This window comes from Schistocerca gregaria, chromosome 3 (genome assembly GCF_023897955.1).
Source record: "Schistocerca gregaria isolate iqSchGreg1 chromosome 3, iqSchGreg1.2, whole genome shotgun sequence".
In the NCBI taxonomy this organism is placed as follows: Eukaryota; Metazoa; Arthropoda; class Insecta; order Orthoptera; family Acrididae; genus Schistocerca; species Schistocerca gregaria.
The window spans coordinates 279,959,666-279,981,428 of NC_064922.1; positions in this window are offsets into that span (position 1 = coordinate 279,959,666).

Below are 21,763 nucleotides of genomic sequence, written 5' to 3' on the forward strand. Positions count from 1 at the left end.
ACGATAATACACCTCCACACAAAGCAAAACCTATTCAGGATACAATCAAAACACTTGGCTGGGAGCTGCCACCCCACCCGCCGTATTCACCAGACATGGCCCCTTCCGACTACCATTTGTTTTCATCAATGGGACACGCATTGGCTGAGGAACACTTTGATTCCTACGAAGAAGTCGAAAATTGGGTGTCTGATTGATTTGCTTCAAAAGACGAACATTTCTATTGGCTTGGTGTCCACAAATTGCCAGAAAGATAGTTAAAATGTATAGAAAGCAAATGGTCAGTACTTTGAATGAAATCTTTTTACTTTTCAATTCAAAATTAGTGTTTCATTTTCACAAAAAACGCTCATTTCATACCGGTACACCTGGTATACAGATGGGCAGGATCGTGTACGCAAGGTATAAAAGGGCAGTGCCTTGGCGGAGCTATCATTTGTACTCAGGTGATTCGTGTGAAAAGGTTTCCGATATGATTATGGCCGCACGACGGTAATTAACAGACTCCTAACGGGGAATGGTAGGTGGAGTTAGACACATAGGACATTCCATTTTGGAAATCTTTTGGGATTCTGCACTCCACAGTGTCAAGACTAGGCCGAAAATACAATGGACAACGCAATGGCCGACGGCCTTCACTTGACCGAGAACATCGGCGTTTGCGTAGAGTTGTCAGTGCTAGCACACAAGGTACACTACGTGAAATAACCGCAGAAATCGATGTGAAACGTACGATTGTAAGAAGGCTGTTTAGGTTTTTTTACTGGTAACGCCGCCGCCTCGTAGCGCTCTGTATGAAAATCACTGGCTGTGCCGTGTGCAGTCTGTGGCTGGTTTGCATTGTTGTCTGCCATTGTAGTGTTGGGTAGCGGCAGCTGGATGCTAACAGAGCGTAGCGTTGCGCAGTTGGAGGTGAGCCGCCAGCAGTGGTGGATGTGGGGAGAGAGATGGCGGAGTTTTGAAATTTGTAAGACTGGATGTCATGAACTGCTATATATATTATGACTATTAAGGTAAATACATTGTTTGTTCTGTATTAAAATCTTTCATTTGCTAACTATGCCTATCAGTAGCTAGTGCCTTCCGTAGTTTGAATCTTTTATTTAGCTGGCAGTAGTGGCGCTCGCTGTATTGCAGTAGTTCGAGTAACGAAGATTTTTGTGAGGTAAGTGATTTGTGAAAGTTATAGGTTAATGTTAGTCAGGGCCATTCTTTTGTAGGGATTATTAAAAGTCAGATTGCGTTGCGCAAAAGAAATATTGTGTGTCAGTTTAATTTTTCTAAGGGGACGTTTCACGATGAACGTATCTATTAGGACAGTGCGACAAAATTTCGCTTTAATGGGGTATGGTAGCAGACGACCGACGCGAGTGCCTTTGCTAACAGCACAACATCGAATGCAGCACCTCTCTAAGCTCGTGAATATATCGGCTGGACCCCATTCGACTGGAAAACTGTAAGTCCCGATTTCACTTGGTAAGAGCTGATGATAGGGTTCGAGTGTTGCGCAGACATGGACCCAAGTTGTCATTAAGACACTGTACGAGCCTGGCGGTGACTCCATGTCGTCTGTTCAAATGATTCTGAGCACTATGGAACTTAACATCTGAGGTCATCAGTCCCGTAGGCTTAGAACTACTTGAACCTAACTAACCTAAGGACATCACACACATCCATGCCCGAGGCTGGATTCGAACCTGCGACCGCAGCAGCAGAGCGGTTCCGGGCTGAAGCGACTAGAACCGCTCGGCCACAGCGGACGGCCTAAGTACACGTAGATCACAGAAGTTTACGCATTACACTTGGAGTTAAGGTCCGTCCGTATTAACTGCTCGTTAGGTGTGTTGCATACCTATCGGGCGTTACCTCATTTCGATCGCTTTCTTGACGTATGCCATTAATGTCTTACTAGATTCACCTGGAAACTGGAAACGGTGAACGGAGAACCATCTAGAAACTGAGTGAAGATATGTAACATATCTTCACTCAGTAGTTCAGTAGCCTATGGAACATATTTTTGTGCATAGGCATCCTCCTGTCTTTTACCTAAGCATAAACATTGTTAACAACAAAACTGAAACTGTCGATGTTTAATTCAGGTTTTATTCGAAAATAGTTGCTTTCTACAGCGAAACAGAGGAATGTTGTAAAAAAGCCGCAACAGAAATACAAATCAAACATCACTTTAATGCTTCGCCGAGCTTGTATAAAATATATTTCTCTTAATCACAAATAATTTTCGCACTTATCAGTAATAATAGGGAAACCTTGCCTTCGATTTTGACTAAGAACGCTCCATTTACAAAACATTTCTACTGTGGAATACAATAATATTTATAATGATTATGTTTATGTTTGTGCATGTAAAATGTACTTGCATCAATAGTAACTACTTTGGTTCCGCAAAAGCGAAGAAATTACGCGATCGACTAACTTTTCGTGTTTATGAAACGCAATTTATATTTTGTAAGGATACAAAATACACAATGAACTGTAACTTTTTCCAGTTCATTCCGCGTTTGGTACAGCAACTAGTACGTGAAAAAGCAAGCAGTCTTGGCCGCAGTGTTAATTTTTTTTTTGTTTACCAGTAAAGTATTTGATCTTTATTTAGGCATCTTCACATTGACTGGTCTTGTTCTGGCTGGACAATGCTATCAATACTATCCCTAACGCAACAACTTTCTACGTTATTTATCAATTGTACCAAAAATATAAAAAAAGTTCAAATGTGTGTGAAATCTTATAGGACTTAACTGATAAGGTCATCAGTCCCTAAGCTTACACACTACTTAACCTTAATTATCCTAAGGACAAACACACACACACACACACACACACACACACACACACACACACACACACACACACACACACCCATGCCCGAGAAACGACTGGAACCTCCGCCGGGACCAGCCGCACAGTCCATGACTGCAGCGCCTGAGACCGCTTTGCTAATCCCGCGCGATCCGAAACTATCGAACCGTTGTTTTAGTAGAGCACAACTCTAGTACCACCACATTTCTTTAGCCCTTAAGTGTTCGGCACCATTGTAGTAGTCAAGCAATATGATTATACAATAAATTCAGCAACACCTACCGGGGTTTTCATCCTTTTGCTATCAGTCTTATTTTGAAGAGAGAATTTTAATAGAGAGTAGGAGACGGCTTACAATAATCACATGGACCTTCCAGTATTAGCTTCCCTTTCTTTGCGTTTGTCGTGCTTCAAATTGCATTCTACTGCTTTTCTTTCGAGTTAAGTGTCACACTCATCTGCGAGATTGACTAGGCATGAGTCTTGTCCCTCGTTGACGGCAGAGGAATTGAAAACTAACAGCCTTTTTCACTATACATTATTATCACAGCCAACTGCCTTTGTCTGGATGTACCTCCTTCCTTTGTCATTCAGATTTCTCCCATTCCACTTACGCCGCCGTACGCATTACCCCAACGACAGTCGCCGAAGAAATATAACGGTTACGACGCGGCAGAACCCTTTTCATTTACGCTAGCGTACCAAAGCTACACACGCGCAAATCAACGCGGAGGCGAGCATTTTCATATTCCCAGCGTCCCCATACGCGCACGCATTCTGCGGCGGGCTTTTGGCAGTACGTTACGTTCGCTTGGAGGTAATTTGGCAGCCCGCGGTACGGAAGCAAATTGCCGGCCGGAGATGCCGCACTCACGCGCTCCGCCCCCACCCCATCCACCGGCGAGGTGTGGCCGTTTTGTGCTCATCAGCGCCACAGCCGGGCGCGGACCATCCTGAATGCAGCGCCAGCCGGCAGTGGAAACTCGCCATTCCTCTGTTGTACGAATAGGCTACGTCCTGGGCCACCTGGTCTTTCCATCCGATATCTGCCTCACGTACCTCCCAGCGGTATGGAGCAAGAGATGTGTGAGCAGACCAGTATGATTCACCATCCGACGGCTCAATTTAATGTTTATAAACCCTGTAATATCTATGGCTTACTAGCTTGGTGCAAACTGTAGCGGTGTCCTGTATTGCATAGCGTACTGCGCCGTGGCGCGGGATAAGGCGTCATTGCTGAAATGTTTCAAATGGCTCTGTGCACTATGGGACTTAACATCTGAGGTCATCAGTCCCCTAGAACTTAGAACTACTTAAACCTAACTAACCTAAGGACATCACACACATCTATGCCCGAGGCATGATTCGAACCTGCAACTGTAGCAGCCGCGCGGATCCGGACTGAAGCGCCTAGAACCGCTCGGGCATCCCGGCAGGAGCGTCATTGCTCATGTGAAGACTATTTTCTCACCTCTCAATGGTTGACCATACCGTGGCCTTTTGTGGTAACTCTCGCTTTCCTGGCCTCGGATTGGCCACAAATAAGAGACTGACACTTCACTATAGCTTGACAACAGTTCATAGGCGTCAGTCACCAATAGTTTCATTTAATGAAGAGTCACTGAGAGGGCCGACCGTTGTGGACGAGCGGTTCTAGGGGTTTCACTACGGAACTGCGCGACCTATAAGGTCGCTGGTTCGAATCCTGACTCGGGCATGGATGTGTGTGATGTCCTTAGGTTATTTAGGTTTAAGTAGTTCTAAGTTTACGGTACCGATGACCTTGCTTGAAGCCATTTGAACCATTTTGATCACCTCGAATGAGGGTGTCCGCACGTTCCAACATTGCACGATGTCTGAGAGTCTAATAAACTCATAGGCTGGAAGTGGGATAAAGGGGTTTGAAGTTGGGAACATTTGATAGAACAATGAACTGGTAGCCAAGATCGCAGGAATTCTTTTTATTCCATGATTACCGGTTTCGGCGAAACTGAAGCCGCCATCATCGGATATTAAGTCCCATAGTGCTTAGACCCATTTGAGTCATCACTCTATATCCGGACCCCGCTCCAGCTACTGCCGGGTCTGGGTGCTGACGAGTCCTCTCCATTTGGCTCGGTTCTCCCACCACTTTTCTTCGTCCTCTTACTGCTCTCCTTTCCACAGATATTCTCACTCCCGTTTTCCACCGTCTTCTTGGAGGCCCTCTAGGTCGTTTTCTATCCATATTTAGTTCTTCCATAATTCTGAGGAGTCTCTGCCACACATCCTCTTAAAATGCCCATACCATTTTAATCTCTTTTCTTTCACTTTCTTCCCTCATACTTTCTTGTTTCTGTCCTTACTGATATCTACGTTCCTTACTCTGTCCATTCTTGTTTTTCCCTGCTTGCAGTCTTCTCCAGTCCCTTTCTGTCATTGTCCATGTTTCTCCTCCGTACGTGACAATAGGGAAGTAATAATTCTTATACATAAGGAGTTTTGCTTTTTCTGAAGGTTCCTTATTCCAAACGAGCTGTTTTATTGTTCGGTAGAAATTTCCTCCCTTCTGTAACCTCCTATTAATTTCGTTGGTTATTCTTCCATCACTAAATATCTCACTCCCGAAATAAGTAAAACTGTGTACCACTTTGGGGGGGGGGGGGGGGGGGGTTCTACATTCAAAGTAGTAGTTCCGTTGATCCCTTAGTCTCTTCCAAATACCATTACTTCACTCTTATCTTTATTTATTTTTAATCCATACCTTTTCATTATTTCCTCCCACTCATGAAATTGTAACTATACATCTACCTCTGCCTTTGATTGTGGCACCACACACAATCATTAACCCGGCTCCAGGGAGGTAGGGTCCCTCCCCTACTCCTCCACTGTGGTAATTCCTGTCTGACGCGTCCACGTCGTTTGGGTGGGCATCCTACACTTCAGTAGGCCGGAGTGATAGAATGGCTGGGTTCAGGCAGGGACTCATTCCCGTGGGGTATAACACGGAACCCATGCCCAGGGGTACAGGTGAAGACCTTCAGGCAGCAACGGCGAAGAAGAAAGACTTCGGAATGGCGTAGCTGGCAAATGAGGCAACCCTCCTTTCTGGGGATTAAATGAGAAGGAAATCACTGCCTTGTGGTCTAGGAGAAACTCCAAAGGCTAAGGGAGACAACCCAAACAGAAAAGCCTTTCTTCCGTTAGGCCTATCAAGCCATTACGAAAGTCTTCATATTTTGCTTTCAAAACACAGACTCCTTATCATGTATATTTATAATACAGTGTTACTCATCTTTAATTGTACGAGTGGCGTTCAATAAGAAAGGCAACACTTTTTTTCTGAAAGAATGTTGGTTTTATTCGGGACTCCAATACACCATATTATTCCCTCTCTTTTTTTCAATACAAACTCTGTTCAGTATGACGGCGTTATGTCACCTTACTGAGAGGTCCTGTACGCCCACATTGCACTACTCGAATGGTCGACGTGAGAGCCAATGTCTTTCTGCATCACTAACCTACTATCACCCACGTACTGCTTCGTGTGGAGTGTATCCTTCATTGAGCCAAAGAGATGGTAATCGGAAAGTGTGAGTTGCGGCCTTTAGGGTGGATCAGAAAGAACAGTTCAACGATGCTTTGTGAGCTCCTCTCCAATGTGAAGACAAGAGTGAGGCCTTGCCTTATCATGGCAACGAATAAGTTCGTTTTCATTTTTGTGACAACGAACTCGATGAAATGATTTCTTCAGTTTTCTGAGGGTAGCACATTACACTTCAGAGTTGATCGTTGCACCATGAGGGAGGACACAATAACACAAGAACCCCTTTAGAGTCCTAGAAGACCGTCGCCACGACTTTACCGCCTGAGGGTGCTGCTTACAACTTTTTCTGCGGAAGACAGGTAGCGTGGCGCCCCTTCAAGGACTGCAGTTTTCTTCTCAGTTGCAAGTGATGAACCGATGTTTCATCGCCGGTGGCGATATTCGACAAAAATTTCCACAAACAGTGTCGTAAAGTGCCAGCAATTCCGCACATATGGACCTTCGTTGCTCGTTATCGTCTTCTCGAAACCAGCGGGCAAAAAATCTTTTGAGTACCGCGACAGGTGGACTAGTGTTTGAACACTGCCAACAGAGATGTCCATTTGAGCAAAGAGGTGACTGTGATCCGTTGGTCACCTCAGATAAGTGTGTCCTCACGTTCCAACATTGCAGGACTCACAGTCGTGTGCAGCCGGGCGACACGTGCCAGTTCCGACAGGTTTGAGCGATCTTGCTGTGATGCTGACAGACACCTCGCCCAACGACTCACCGTGATTTTTTTCATTGCCGGGTCTCCGACATTCTGCACAGGCCTAAGAATATATGCAATGCTCTGGTTTTCAGTTCTCTGCTTCAAAGGCACCTGCGCTACAGACGCTATTTTGAATACTGTCACCTATCAGAACTGAAGCGAGAGTTTTCCACGACTTCCCACAACAAAGTTTTAAACCGAAATTGGCCAAGGAAAAAATATGTCACCTTGGTTATGAACGCCACTTTTATTTCAGTGTGACTTGCGTTCAAATTATAAGGTCGAACGAAGCAGTAATACACTCCTGGAAATTGAAATAAGAACACCGTGAATTCATTGTCCCAGGAAGGGGAAACTTTATTGACACATTCCTGGGGTCAGATACATCACATGATCACACTGACAGAACCACAGGCACATAGACACAGGCAACAGAGCATGCACAATGTCGGCACTAGTACAGTGTATATCCACCTTTCGCAGCAATGCAGGCTGCTATTCTCCCATGGAGACGATCGTACAGATGCTGGATGTAGTCCTGTGGAACGGCTTGCCATGCCATTTCCACCTGGCGCCTCAGTTGGACCAGCGTTCGTGCTGGACGTGCAGACCGCGTGAGACGACGCTTCATCCAGTCCCAAACATGCTCAATGAGGGACAGATCCGGAGATCTTGCTGGCCAGGGTAGTTGACTTACACCTTCTAGAGCACGTTGGGTGGCACGGGATACATGCGGACGTGCATTGTCCTGTTGGAACAGCAAGTTCCCTTGCCGGTCTAGGAATGGTAGAACGACGGGTTTGATGACGGTTTGGATGTACCGTGCACTATTCAGTGCCCCTCGACGATCACCAGAGGAGTACGCCCAGTGTAGGAGATCGCTTCCCACACCATGATGCCGGGTGTTGGCCCTGTGTGCCTCGGTCGTATGCAGTCCTGATTGTGGCGCTCACCTGCACGGCGCCAAACGCGCATACGACCATCATTGGTACCAAGGCAGAAGCGACTCTCATCGCTGAAGACGACACGTCTCCATTCGTCCCTCCATTCACGCCTGTCGCGACACCACTGGAGGCGGGCTGCACGATGTTGGGGCGTGAGCGGAAGACGGCCTAACGGTGTGCGGGACCGTAGCCCAGCTTCATGGAGACGGTTGCGAATGGTCCTCGCCGATATCCCAGGAGCAACAGAGTCCCTAATTTGCTGGGAAGTGGCGATGCGGTCCCCTACGGCAGTGCGTAGTATCCTACGGTCTTGGCGTGCATCCGTGCGTCGCTGCGGTCCGGTCCCAGGTGGACGGGCACGTGCACCTTCCGCCGACCACTGGTGACAACATCGATGTACTGTGGAGACCTCACGCCCCACGTTTTGAGCAATTCGGCGGTACGTCCACGCGGCCTCCCGCATGCCCACTATACGCCCTCGCTCAAAGTCCGTCAACTGCACATACGGTTCACGTCCACGCTGTCGCGGCATGCTACCAGTGTTAAAGACTGCGATGGAGCTCCGTATGCCACGGCAAACTGGCTGACACTGACGGCGGCGGTGCACAAATGCTGCGCAGCTAGCGCCATTCGACGGCCAACACCGCGGTTCCTGGTGTGTCCGCTGTGCCGTGCGTGTGATCATTGCTTGTACAGCCCTCTCGCAGTGTCCGGAGCTAGTATGGTGGGTCTGACACACCGGTGTCAATGTGTTCTTTTTTCCATTTCCAGGAGTGTATATATGAATGTAGAGCATGGTTCAATAGTGTGTATGACATTTTAAGATACTTCATACTCATTAATTTGGAAATGTGTAGCTGGATATAATTGTGACGGTGTTGTGTTGCGTCAGCCACTGGAACTAAACTAGGCCACGGAGATCCAACGGTACCGACCGGCCGCCGTGTCATCGTCAGACCATAGGCGTCTCTGGATGCGGATATGGAGGGGCATGTGTTCAGCACAGGCTCTTCCGGTGGTATGTCAGTTTCCGAGACCGGAGCCGCTACTTCTCAGTCAAGTAGCTCACAAGGGATGAGTGCATACGGCTTGCCAACATCGCTCGACAGACCGGATGTCACCCATCCAACTGCTAGCCCAGCGCGACAGCACTTAACTTCTGACGGGAACTTGTGTTACCACTGCGGCAAGGTCGTTGGCTATAAATTCCAGGCATACCTTAAAAATTTAAGTAGTCATTACCGGACAGTAGATCTGCACATTCCTGTAGCAGATCCACAGACCTGAATCGCCAACGGAACCACGACTGTCCTGGATCTTCTGCGGGAAGGACACAACTTTATAGGAAGCAGAGTAAGGAAACATATCTTCGGCGACGTGTGCCTGATGTGTGCAAGTCCACCTGCAACTCCCATGTGAACTGTTAGGTTGTTACAACCGGCTACACGTTCGCGTTCTTGAGCTGTTGTAAACTCTCACACTGCAAATTCACGGCACTGACCTCATCCTTTCCGTGACTGTAGTCCGTATGGGGGTCGTACTGGGATCTTAACGCACCGGTAAAGATCGCAGGGTTTTGTAAGTTGCACGCATGTGACGTCTTGACTCCGGAGTAGATTTTCCCAGCCCAGTGATAGCCGAGGCGGCAGAAGCGTATTTCTACTATAGGTGACTTGGGTGCTCAGCCTTAAGCGGACTGTTCAGTGATGTAGTTAAAGTTTCACAAGGGATGCCAGTGATTTTATTCGAACGGTAGGGTTTGGATAAAATGAAGGGGAAAAAACTAAAATCACGAAGTCACGCGCTCACAACAATCTAGAATCTATGATCTACACGCAAAATAATACAGGAATAGTTTTGACGTACAGTGCGCAATAAATTCTATGGCCCTCCTGGATAGCCGAGTGCGTTACCCCACCGTTTTAGAGATTCGTGGAGGTAAACCTGCCCCACATTGAATCCGCCCCGCGCTGGTGAGCCGCTCAACTTGGATGTGGTTCTCAGGTGGTTTCCCCACATCGGTCTAGGTAAATACTGGACTGGTGCTCATGTTTCGCCTCTGATTCGCGCCACGCAAACATTTGCGAAACGTTCTCGCGCTTCAATAAAGGATTTACTCTTGACGCGAGACAGATGGGGCACGCATTCTGCCCTGGTCGGAGTGTTGGCGTCACGGAGGGCATTCAGCGACACTACGTTTTACTAAACCCCATATAACAGCTCCGATGCCGTAGAGAAACGGCAACAAGGAAGGAAGAAGAAGAACCAGAAGAAGTAAGCAATAAATAAGTAATCAGTCTGCATTGCTCGCAGAGTCGCGTCGACACGGAACCACAACGTTGCCAGGAACGTGAATAGCTCGCACCTAATACCAGCAGAGATCACTTCCCGCGGCACTGTCCTTGACAACCCGACAACGGACGAACTGATTCGGGCTGCTCACATATTTTCCTGTTTTACAAATTTTATAATCAAGTGCATTCTAAAGAGTTCACTCTCGGGAGACTTTTTACTCTCCTGCAGATTCTTATCCGTCGTCTTGTTTAATTAATAAACAGTTCTGAAGCTATAGACTTGGTGAGCAAGCCACACTCCAATAGCCAGTCAGGAAGTTACACGCTCCTCTGGTTACACGTCAGATAAAAGCAGGAGCTCACCAATTCTTCGTGTCGTGTGCAAACAGACACGTGGCAGCTTCCCTTGATCGCGAACACACATCAATACTTTGGTGTGGCGTGTGCTGTCTGCTGTAACACTTTACATGATAAGAAAGTAATCACGGCTTCAAGAGTAGAAATGTTACATCACCCTGTTGAAGAAAGTCCTGAAAACTGACAGTCATATTCTATTAAATGTGCTACATTATATGCTGAATCGTAAATGTACCTCTGAATAATTAGATGAGTTGTCAATATAAGTAACGCTTTCCACCTTCTTTATTTGTGTTAACCAACTACTGCATAATTTATTATCATAAAAAAATTGTACAGATTTATCTGTACAGTTTAGTTGACGATCTCTCCATTTTCCAGGAGCCATGCAAAACATAATGTAGTGACGCCGTTTCAAAGTAAAAACAAATGTTACAATGTGAAAGGGAGGTACAGCTATGGCCTGGTTTACATCGAACCTGGAGGAACACATGCTAAGAAAACGTTACAATCCTTTGTATATTTATCAGCATACTTATGGTTCAATTATGTACATCTCAGAAATTATTGTGTGAATAGTTATCATTACCAACATAAATAATGCCAGTGAATAATAATCATCATATTTAATAATAATAATAATAATATTATTATTATTATTATTAACAGTAAATAGCATCAAGAATAACAGTAATATTGATTAGTTTAACACACCAAATGCTTTGTTTGCAGGCCACCACTAGACTAAGGACTATCGGGTATAATTTATTTACAGTTAGAATTTTTTTCTGTACAGCCAGTAATTCAGTAGTTCCTCTCGTGGGCTCCTTGCAGGCTCGAACCATCCCCTCTGCAGACAAAGACGATTTGTCCGGCAAAGTGTGCTAACAGAGGAGCCTCTCTTGCCCCACATTTGAGGTGACCAATGAGAAGCGTGGGAGGAGAATCACGTGCTGCCCACAGAGGCGCGTCTAAAAGCGTCCGTAGAGAACGTCTCTCTCTCTCTCTCTCTCTCTCTCTCTCTCTCTCTCTCTCTCTCTCTCTCTCTCTCTCTAGTCTTGGCTATAGAGCCGGCATGATGTGAATATTTCTCCTTTCTTTCTTTTTAGAACTCTGGATCCCTAAGTGATTGGTGGCTTGTACGCCGGCCCTACGGCACGTGCATTGTACTCTGTATCAAAAAACAAACTTTGTTTCTACCTCTTCAAAATTTCTGGACGCCCACACAACCTGACCTAAACACCTGATATAGGGTGCAGTTTGTTATCATTCGAAAAGGAAGATATAATGACGGAGGAGGAGATGGTAATGACAGTGACGTTCCCTGTTAAGAGAGAACTGACTGTAGAGAATTCCGTGAAAGAGGAGCGGTAAAATGCTGGCAGATGGTGTGTTGGCGAGAGTGAGCAGCAGCCAAGTATATCAAAGAGATATCTATTGTGTTTCAATGTGGACCACTAGTCTTCTTTTGAAGTTTGAAAAGAATTTAATTTCACCGATATTTTGAGGGCGGCCGTTCCGAAGTTGCGTTCCTGATGCAGCACATGCTTTTGAGCAGATGTCTTTCTTCTGTTGCTCTACACGGAGGATTTTACTTTGTTGAGAACGAGTATTAGTGTTATACTGTTCAGATAGTAACGCAAGGGTTGGAGATACGAGTGCCGTTTTTCTTTCCGAAGACCTGATCGATCGCGAAATTAAAAACGCAGTAAAAATCTCCTAAATCTTTGAACATACGTGTTGAGGAGTGTATCTAATATTCCCGTCGGTTGCCTCACGTCGAACTTGTCAGTTCTGAACGTGCGGTAAGAACGTTAACATGCCTACAGTAATCTTCCACCAAGTGTTAAGAGCTTGCAGTTATTCGATTTCTTTATGTTGAGGGACGCAATGCGGCCGAAATTCATCGACGAATGAGTAATGTGTGCGGTAAAAATTTTCATGAGTTACAGCAAAGTGAGGTAATTTCGAACCAGAACTTACACATGTCATGATGCAAGCGCTCAGGGAAGGAAGGGAGTGTCAAACCGATGATATGTTCAGGGAATGGATCAGGCGATTCGAGAAAATAGTCTGTTCAAAATTTGTTTCTTGAGTTATTGTTACCAAAATTACAATGTGAGTTTTCTATGCCATCATGAGAGGGAGAATTCAATACCGCTAGCTCTATGCGAGATGAGTCCCCAAGATGGCATTCGATCTTCAAAAAACTCAACTTCTTTCTAGCGCTACCATGACGGAGAAGATTTTTTGAACAAAATTGTCACAGGGAATAAGACTTGGCTCGATTTTCAAAATTAAGAAACCAAAGAGGAGTCCAAAAAGTGGATGCATTTCCATTCGCCGGGTAAACCAATGAATGGAACAGAGAGAAGTCTTACAGATCTATATGTTCGAACATCGTTTTACTCTCGGCATTTTCCTGTTTCCCCGACTGCCCTAATCTTGTGGGCACTGGTGTGACCTCCTCGCTGAGAGCCCGGGCTAATGTATCGGGCAAACGAAGCACTTTGCACGGCGCGCAAGAGGCGGGCCGGCCTCCTAGGGGCCGCGTCTTTAGGACAGAGAAGGCCCGTCGCTATGGAGTGGCAATTACGGCTCGGCCATTCAACGCCCTGAAAGCAGGCACCCCGCACAACACGGGACGTCGCTCGGCGTCCGAGCATGCGCAGTTTTACGCTCGGGGAACCGCGGCGGGCTCGGCCGGCGTAATTTCGCCCTGCATTTGCTCCTCAAGGGCCAGTTAGGCCGTAATTACTTATGTGTCGCGTCAGGGGGGGGGGGGGGGGGCGTGATGAATGGCCCACCCACGCAGTTGGCGTCCTGCGCAGACGGCCTGCAGCGCGGCGTTCTTCGCGGGCTCTGTCACGCACCGCAATGCACCGAGTGTGTCGTCCGTGTTACAAGACCCGGGTATAAAGCTGGCTGAACGGACAGATACCTGCAAGCGGTGAATGATACATGGCGCCTCCGAGCACTACTTCAACACATTACAGTCGTACTCTTCGAGTTAATGTGGTTTAACATATAAGCTTCTATCCCTGCTGCTACGTATCACAAATTTAGTTAAAAGCAATAGAAAATTGTTTCTTTGGGAGTGAAAAATTCGTATATATGGATGATGTCCCTCCTAAGAGTCGCCAGGGGTATTTATTCTGGTGTTCCGGCAGATACTTACAACTTAGTTATTGCAGTCTGTAGTTGGAGTCAGCCCAGAAAAATACTGCTCGTCGCATTTACAATGCGACCCCTAGTGTCTCCGAGAAACATTGATATGTTTTCTGTTGCAACCAAAATGAGCTGTCAATCGGAAGTTTATGTGCCCATGTTATAGACCCATCTCGTAGTAGTCTTGTGCAATATTCGTTTTAGGAATTCATATTAACAGGGAGAGTAAAACAGGAACAATATCCAGTATTCCAGCAGCGACAGAACAGCCTTGGCCCGCGCTGACTGCTACCACCATACAGTAGCGGTGCTCAGCCAGTACTGGTTATTCTTCGTGTTTTAGATTCACTGTTAATACATATCGATAATACGAATATCGCAATGCCTCGGGCATAGATGTGTGTGATATCCTTAGGTGAGTTAGGTTTAAGTAGTTCTAAGTTCTAGGGTACTGATGACGGCACTGCGGTCGGCAATGCATGTATGAGACAACAAGGGTCTGGCGCAGTTGTTAGATCGGTTACTTCTGATACAACGGCAGGTTATCAAGATTAAAATGAGTTTGAACGTGGTGTTATAATCAGCGTACGAGCGGTGGGACACAGCATCTCCGAGGTAGCAATGAAGTGGGCATATTCCGGTACAACCATCTCACGAGTATACCGCGAATAGCAGGAATCGGGCAAAACAAATCTCTGACACCACTGCGGCGGAAAAGTATCCTGCAAGAACTGGACGAATGACGATTGAATAGAAACGTTCAACGTTACAGATGTGTAAGTCTTCCGTAAATTGCTGCAAATTTGAACGCTGGGCCGTCAACAAGTGTCAGCGTGCGAACGATTCAACGAAACAGCATCGATATGGCGTTTCGGAGCCGAAGACCCATTCGCGTACCTTTGATGACAGTACGACACAAAACTCATCGCCTGGGCCCATCAACACCGACTTTGGACTGTTGACGACTGGAAACATGTTCCTGGGCGGACGAGTCTCGTTTCAAATTGTATCGAGCGGATGGACGTGTTCGGGTATGGAGACAACCTCATAAATCCACGAACCCCGCATGTCAGCAGGGGACTGTTCAAGCTGGTGGACACTTTGTAATGGTGTGGGGCGTGTGCAGTTGGAGTGTTATAGGACAGCTGATACGTCTAGATACGACTCTGACGGGTGACACCCACGTAAGCATGCTGTCTGATCACATGCATCCATTCACGTCCATTGTGCATTCCGGTGGACTTGGACAATTCCAGCAGGACAATGTGACATCCTACACTCTTCTGAGATTAAATACTTCCGCTGGTCACCAAACTTCCCCCGACGATGAACATTACTGAGCACATGTGGAATGTCTTGCAGCGTGCTGTCGAGAGGAGAGATCCACCCCGTCGTACTCTTACTGATTTATGGACAGCCCAGCAGTATTCTTGGCGTAGATTCCCTCCAGTACTACTTGAGGCGTTAGTCGAGTCCACGCCACGTCGTGTTTCGGCACTTCTGCGTGCTCGCGGGGGCCCTACACGATGTTAGGCACAGGTGCCAGTTTGTTGGCTCTTCCGTGTATACTGAGGCAACGTGTCTCACAGCGCGAAAATTGCCCAGACTATATTCGTCCAGAATTCGAGAATGAGAGTATTTGAAAGTATTTAGTGGCTTTCAACAAACTTTATACATAATTTGAAACCAGGTAGACAGATTTTGTCGGGAACACTATCCAAAATACTATAACAGAGACAAAGTTTAGCAATTCATTGTTCATGCAGTAAGCCTACCGCATCAGGTAGGATGTTTAGTTTACTACCTCTATACTACTAACTGTATTCGCAATACATTCTACTGGCACATACTACTGGATGTATCTGCAAAATTATACCGCTATACTACAAATAGTTCAGGAAATAGGACACCCCAAATATTGAGCTGCGTGATTAATTACACCACGTGAGAGAATTACAGGATCACTTTTTGGGAACCCCGTAACTGTCTCCTTTGCGACTCGTAAGTTCAAATTTGGCTCAGCGGTGGGTCAACATATCTCTTTAATCGTGCAAAAGAGGGGCAGCCTGCGACATTTCTCTCGGGCTTGACGACGTTTAGAAGAGCAAAGTGTCGACACGTGCGAAGGAAAGGCCGCGGCTCAGAAGTTCATGTGACGTGTAACGTGGGCTAATGATGTCACAATGGCACCAAGCATCATCACAGTTCCGTCCAACGCCACCGTGGGCGTGACATACAATCTGAAGGTCGCCACAACCTCTCTTACCCACATTTCATCCCTTCTTTTGATGCCTCTGCATTGGAGGTTAGAACCACGCAGGTTTGAGTGGCCGAGAGAAATATTCTAGATACACCGTCGCTCAGAATTGGCACGAAGAAACCTTATGGGAAGGCACATAGCGCGTCAATGAAATCACTCCTTTCCCTGAGGAGTTTATTACCACAAATTTCGCGATCGAAAGCGATAGGTCGCAGTGCGCTGAGTTACGGGGAGACGCGCTTGACAATCTTTGACACGGCTGTTGTCCTCGGACATTACACCACTTCTCCAAGGACATTGTGGGGCTGCACCCCACTAATCGTGATCTGGTCCTTCTGGAGGCAGCGTGGCCGCAATCTTTTTCTCTTGTATACAGTCTGGAATCGCTAGGGACAGTGCTGAATCATTCGTGGCACGAAAGGGTGCTTAACCATTTTCATTCCTCCTTTTTAGCGCTCTCGTATAGTGTGGTCGGGAAAGGCGGCGGGGGGAGAGCTAATGCAGCATAAAGACGTGAGCGAATGAAACGCTCTAAGACCCGTCCCAGTTCGGCAACAACCTGCGTGCCACCAGGTCAGCTTTGCGTCTGCTGTAGCGCCTGAAGGCTGGCAAAAACGGCCTGAGAGACGTCGAAGAGGTTGCCTAACCCTCAGGCGCTAGAGCAGTCACGAGGCTTTATGTGTGTCGAAGTTAGACAGGTTTCGAAAATGTGAACCTTTAACTCTGCTGCGCAGCGTATCTTTCGGCTAAAATCCGAATTTGTGGTGAAGCGGTACTACTATTCACGAGACATGGATGGGGATACGAGAGAATAGGGAGTCTTACAATGCGAATGTTTACTGCAACGGTTTGGGCGGTGTACGAAGCGGTTGCCAGGCTGATGGGTGCACCTGGTGTGCGGTACCTTTGAGCTGCCTTGAAGGTCGGGCGTCAACAGAAACGGACTCGTCGCTTCTCTCTGGCCACGGCGGCTGGCGCGCGTGTCAGTGACGGCAAAGAAAGAAGAGAGCAGAGCGCGCAGGGCGACTTAATTAACGCGTTGCCCCGCCCCAACAAGGAACGGCGTGCGCCTTGGTAATTCATCTCTCTGCGGCGTCTACCTGATGGCATGTCCATCAAAACCGAGCTCGCAGTCTTCCCTCCCTTGACATTGTGCTTCGCGGTCCACCTGTGTCTAGGCTACACCCTAGGCCGCCACAGTAGTTGAATGCAGTTCTAACGTTAAGAGGAAACATAAAGAACAACCAAAATGAATTCTTGTTCGTAAGAATGCCTTAGACAATTTAAATACTACCTGCCATTCTCATTGCCATGCTGGTAAAGCAAAACAAACTGTTTATATCCATATCGATAACTTCCTTGCAACCAGAATGACGTCTGTTTCGAAACATTTCTCAATACAAACTATGTCTTGTTAGTGTTCCGTCACTTCGCGTGGTTACTTCTTGCTTCCGCGATCTTCATCTGGAATTGATATTGGTTGCTGTCGTCTTTTCTCTCGTTGATGTTGCTGCGACGGTCTCTGGGTTCCGTATTTGAAATATCCCTGTCTCCCTGACAGATTACACAATATTCTATCCCTTACTGTGTCAAGAACGCTTTTGTCTTTCAACGTGTGCGCTACACATCTGTGAATAGTGCAAGCAATGATTGTATGCTCTGATAAATCAAGTGGTCAACAGTCACATACATCGCTATTACGTTCTTCCGTCCTTTCAGGTACTTCGGTTCTGATCTATTACCACATATAAATTGGTCCAGTTCTCAAAATGTATAGCTATCCACCATCGGTAATCTCTTAGAAATTACACTCATATTCCGAGTAAAAACAGAACACCTTGAACAACTAAAGATAGGACTTTCATATTCAAGGGAAACGTACATTAGATGTTCTGCAGAAATGATTAGCATTTGAAGTATGTAGGGACGCGGTTGCAGGGTCAACGTCGATGACGCAGGGCAACACCACCTACCGGGAAAATGCGCCTCCGACTGTCCTTGTCGCTGTGGGACTCGAGCAGACGTGCAGCATGCCTCTCAGATGTATGCTGGGACAGTACCGTCAAATCAGTGAGTTTGAAAGATGGTGCACTATTGGCATGAGAGAATGATGCAACCATTCGGGAAACTGGCGCTCGTGTGGGTCAATGTGTTGCGGCAGTGCGGTGGTCTCGCGGTTCTAGGCGCGCAGTCCGGAACCGCGCGACTGCTACGGTCGCAGGTTCGAATCCTGCCTCGGGTATGGATGTGTGTGATGTCCTTAGGTTAGTTGGGTTTAAGTAGTTCTAAGTTCTAGGGGACTGATGACCACAGATGTTAAGTCACATAGTGCTCAGAGCCATTTGAACCTTTCTTCACGTTAAAAAATTGGAGAAGTTCAGTGCTATCTTTTGCTAGGCGGTCAAAGACATGACCCTCACGAAGTGATTCGCTAACTGTCTTGTCGAAGAAGTTTTCGGACAATACATCCAGAATAATGTCACACGAATCCCTGTCCTTTTTTTTTTTGTTGCGGCAGTGCAACGGAAGTGTAAAGAATGGTTCATCGAAGGCAATAGAACACGACGACATGGGTCTGGTCTCAGCACCCAGACCACCCCCACAGAAGATCGACACCTCATCCGACTGGCATTACAGGACAGCCCTGCGTCCACCTCGGCTCTAGCGCAACAATGTAACACATCGTACACTATTAGGGATGACAGTCCGTTCAAAAATGGTTCATATTTCTCTGAGCACTATGGGATTTAACTTCTGAGGTCATCAGTCCACTAGAACTTAGAACCGCTTAAACCTAACTAACCCAAAGACACCACACGCAGCCATGCCCGTAGCGGTCGCGCAGTTCCAGACTATAGCTCCTAGAACCGCTCGGCCACCCCGGACAGTCCATCACCTATTATTAAGACACGGTTTACGAGCGCGTCGTCCACTTCTCCGCCTACCTTTGACTAATGTGCAGAAATATGTTAGACGACAACGGCATGCTGAACGGCATCACTGGTGATAGGAATTGCATCAAGTAGTATTTTCCGGTGAATCCAGTTCCTGTTTGTAGGAAAATAATGGCCGAATTTTGGTTCACTGCAGTCAGGGAGAGCGGCATCACAGTGACAGCATGCACAAGACATACAGCGCTTACTCATGGCCTTACGGTGTTGGGTGCTGTTGGGTACAACCACAAATCACAGCTGGTGCATTTTCAGGGCACTGTGACTGGTGTGACCTAAATGAATGAGACCCTGCGACCCGTAGTCGTCTCCTTTCTGCACAACACCCCAGACGCCATTCTTCAGCAAGATAATGCACGATGACATGCTGGCGCAAGAACGTCTTAGACGCGTTGATGGCATCACGCATGGAACAAGTTACCAGAGTCCATGGCTGACCCTGTCCGTACTAGGCAACAGGACACATGTTGAACCGAGGTGACTGGAATGCTAACCATTTCTGCAGACCATACTAATGTACTGATCTTCCTGTTAACATCCAAAAAACAGAATAGGTGCTTTTTGCAGACAATACAAGTGGAACCGTACAGAGATCACGTTGCCACTCCAAAGCTGACAACGCAAATCGATATCAGAGACATTAGCGATGGATTACTGCAATTCGCAATGACGTATGGAAGGCGCTCCTGAAGACCACGCCTCCCCTCTCATAGCGTGGAGCTAGCAAGGGCTCTGCACCACTTAGAGAGCTCAGCTACAATAGTTGATATGATCCCCATGCGTAACACATCTGTTGCCAGCATTACTGGATACGCAGATAATGTGTCAGCACTCCAACCATCAACTGCCAACTGACTCGAGCCAGTTGGCAGTTGATGCTTGGAGTGCTGACATATTATCTGCGTATCCAGTAATGCTGGCAACAGATGTGTTATGCATGGGGATCATATCAACCTGTACCGTATCAAAAACAGCCTGAATATGATGCACAGAAGCGTTGAAACTGGTAGCGACAAAATACATAAATTCACAAGGATGGTTCTAGGTGTTTTTATTTGTCACGATAGCGAACGACCGTCGTCCCGGAGACCTCCTACTAAAAGGGAGGACATACAAAAGCTAGACACGTGAAGTCGGCCAGAAATTAGAAACAGTGTGACATAAGATTCATCGACCAAATCACTTTTCTCTAGAGCACGGCAGTCCATGTTTTATGGCTTCGGCACCATATTTTCCTGTTACAGGCATTTGCATCACAGGTAAGTGGCTTTGCACTGACAGCTCACACTGGGTTTCCCTGCTTATTGAGCTCCATTCGTATTGCTTTGGTGATGACACGATTCGCGAATGCGACATTCGGTTTTGCAGAGATTGTCCTCGTATTTTCCGTCACAATCCTCTTTAATGACCATGCGTCGCGACGACTTAACATACACTTTACTCCGCTATCCCTGTGTGCTGTATAAACAGTCGACACGGTGCACTCACAGCTACGCAGAATACATTTTTTTACTATGAAGGTGGTAAAACATCGATATATCGATATTGTTCCCAAAAGATATCGACATACATCGTCGACACTTTTCTCCAGTATATAGATATCAAAACGGCGATATCGAGTTCCGATATTTTTATTTTATGTTTCATTTTTTTCACAGTTTTCGGAAAATAAGAGCGCTATTCGGAAAGTAAGGTCCGATCGGGCGCAAAATGGAAACCACAGTGAAAATCCGATAAAGCTTTACACAGATATATTGGGCAGTGTCTCCAGTATGCTCGTCGATCGCGTCACGTCACACTTTTGAGTTCTGATTGCACCATGAGCACGTAAAGCTGCCTAGCTAAACAGTGACTCCCGCGAAGTATGAGGGCCAAGTGAGATATTTAGCCTGATGTCATGCAGCCCACATAACACAGCTATCATGCGGTTCCTTCTTCATGACAATTCTCGGCCGCATTCTGCAGGGGCAATGGAATGGCTCCTGTAGCGCTTTCGGTGGGAAGTATTTAATCACCCACAATACACCCCGTAATTGGATGCCCCTGAATTTCATCTCTGATAACGTCAACCGCTGGCTTTGCAGACACCTTTTTGGCACACGAGCTGTAGACAAGCGTAGAGAATCGGCGGAAAGCACAGGTGGCTACCTTCTATGACGAGGGTATTGGAGAGGTGGTACAATGCTAGGACAAATGGGAAAGTCGGAGTAACGACTATGTAGAGAGAGAGGTGGAAGGTGTAGGTAACTGTAGCAAATAAAACATTTTTGATTCCCACAGTGGTTTCCATTTCGTGACCTATCGGACCTTACTTTCGAAATAGTTCTCGTATTTGAAGTTGTTCTTTTGAAATTTTAGTAGGATGCAATTTTACTTCCACGGTGTGAAGGAGTCTTACTACTATTTGAGCTCTCACTACGTCCAGTCTTTCTCTTTGACTGTGTGAAGCAAATATATGTGGTACAAAAGATGAACACCGACTGCACTGTGGGGAGGCGGTGTGAATGTAATAACAAGATTTCCAATATGAAGAAACAGCACACCAACTGCGCTAAAAAACAGTTTTTAACGCAACTAGCGTGCTATTTCTTCATATCGACAGTCTTCAAAAAGAGTTGTTGAAAAATATGAACAGAAATCTAAATGACTGAATTGGCCGTTGCGGTGGACGGAGGGACGAAGACGTGTGAGGGAA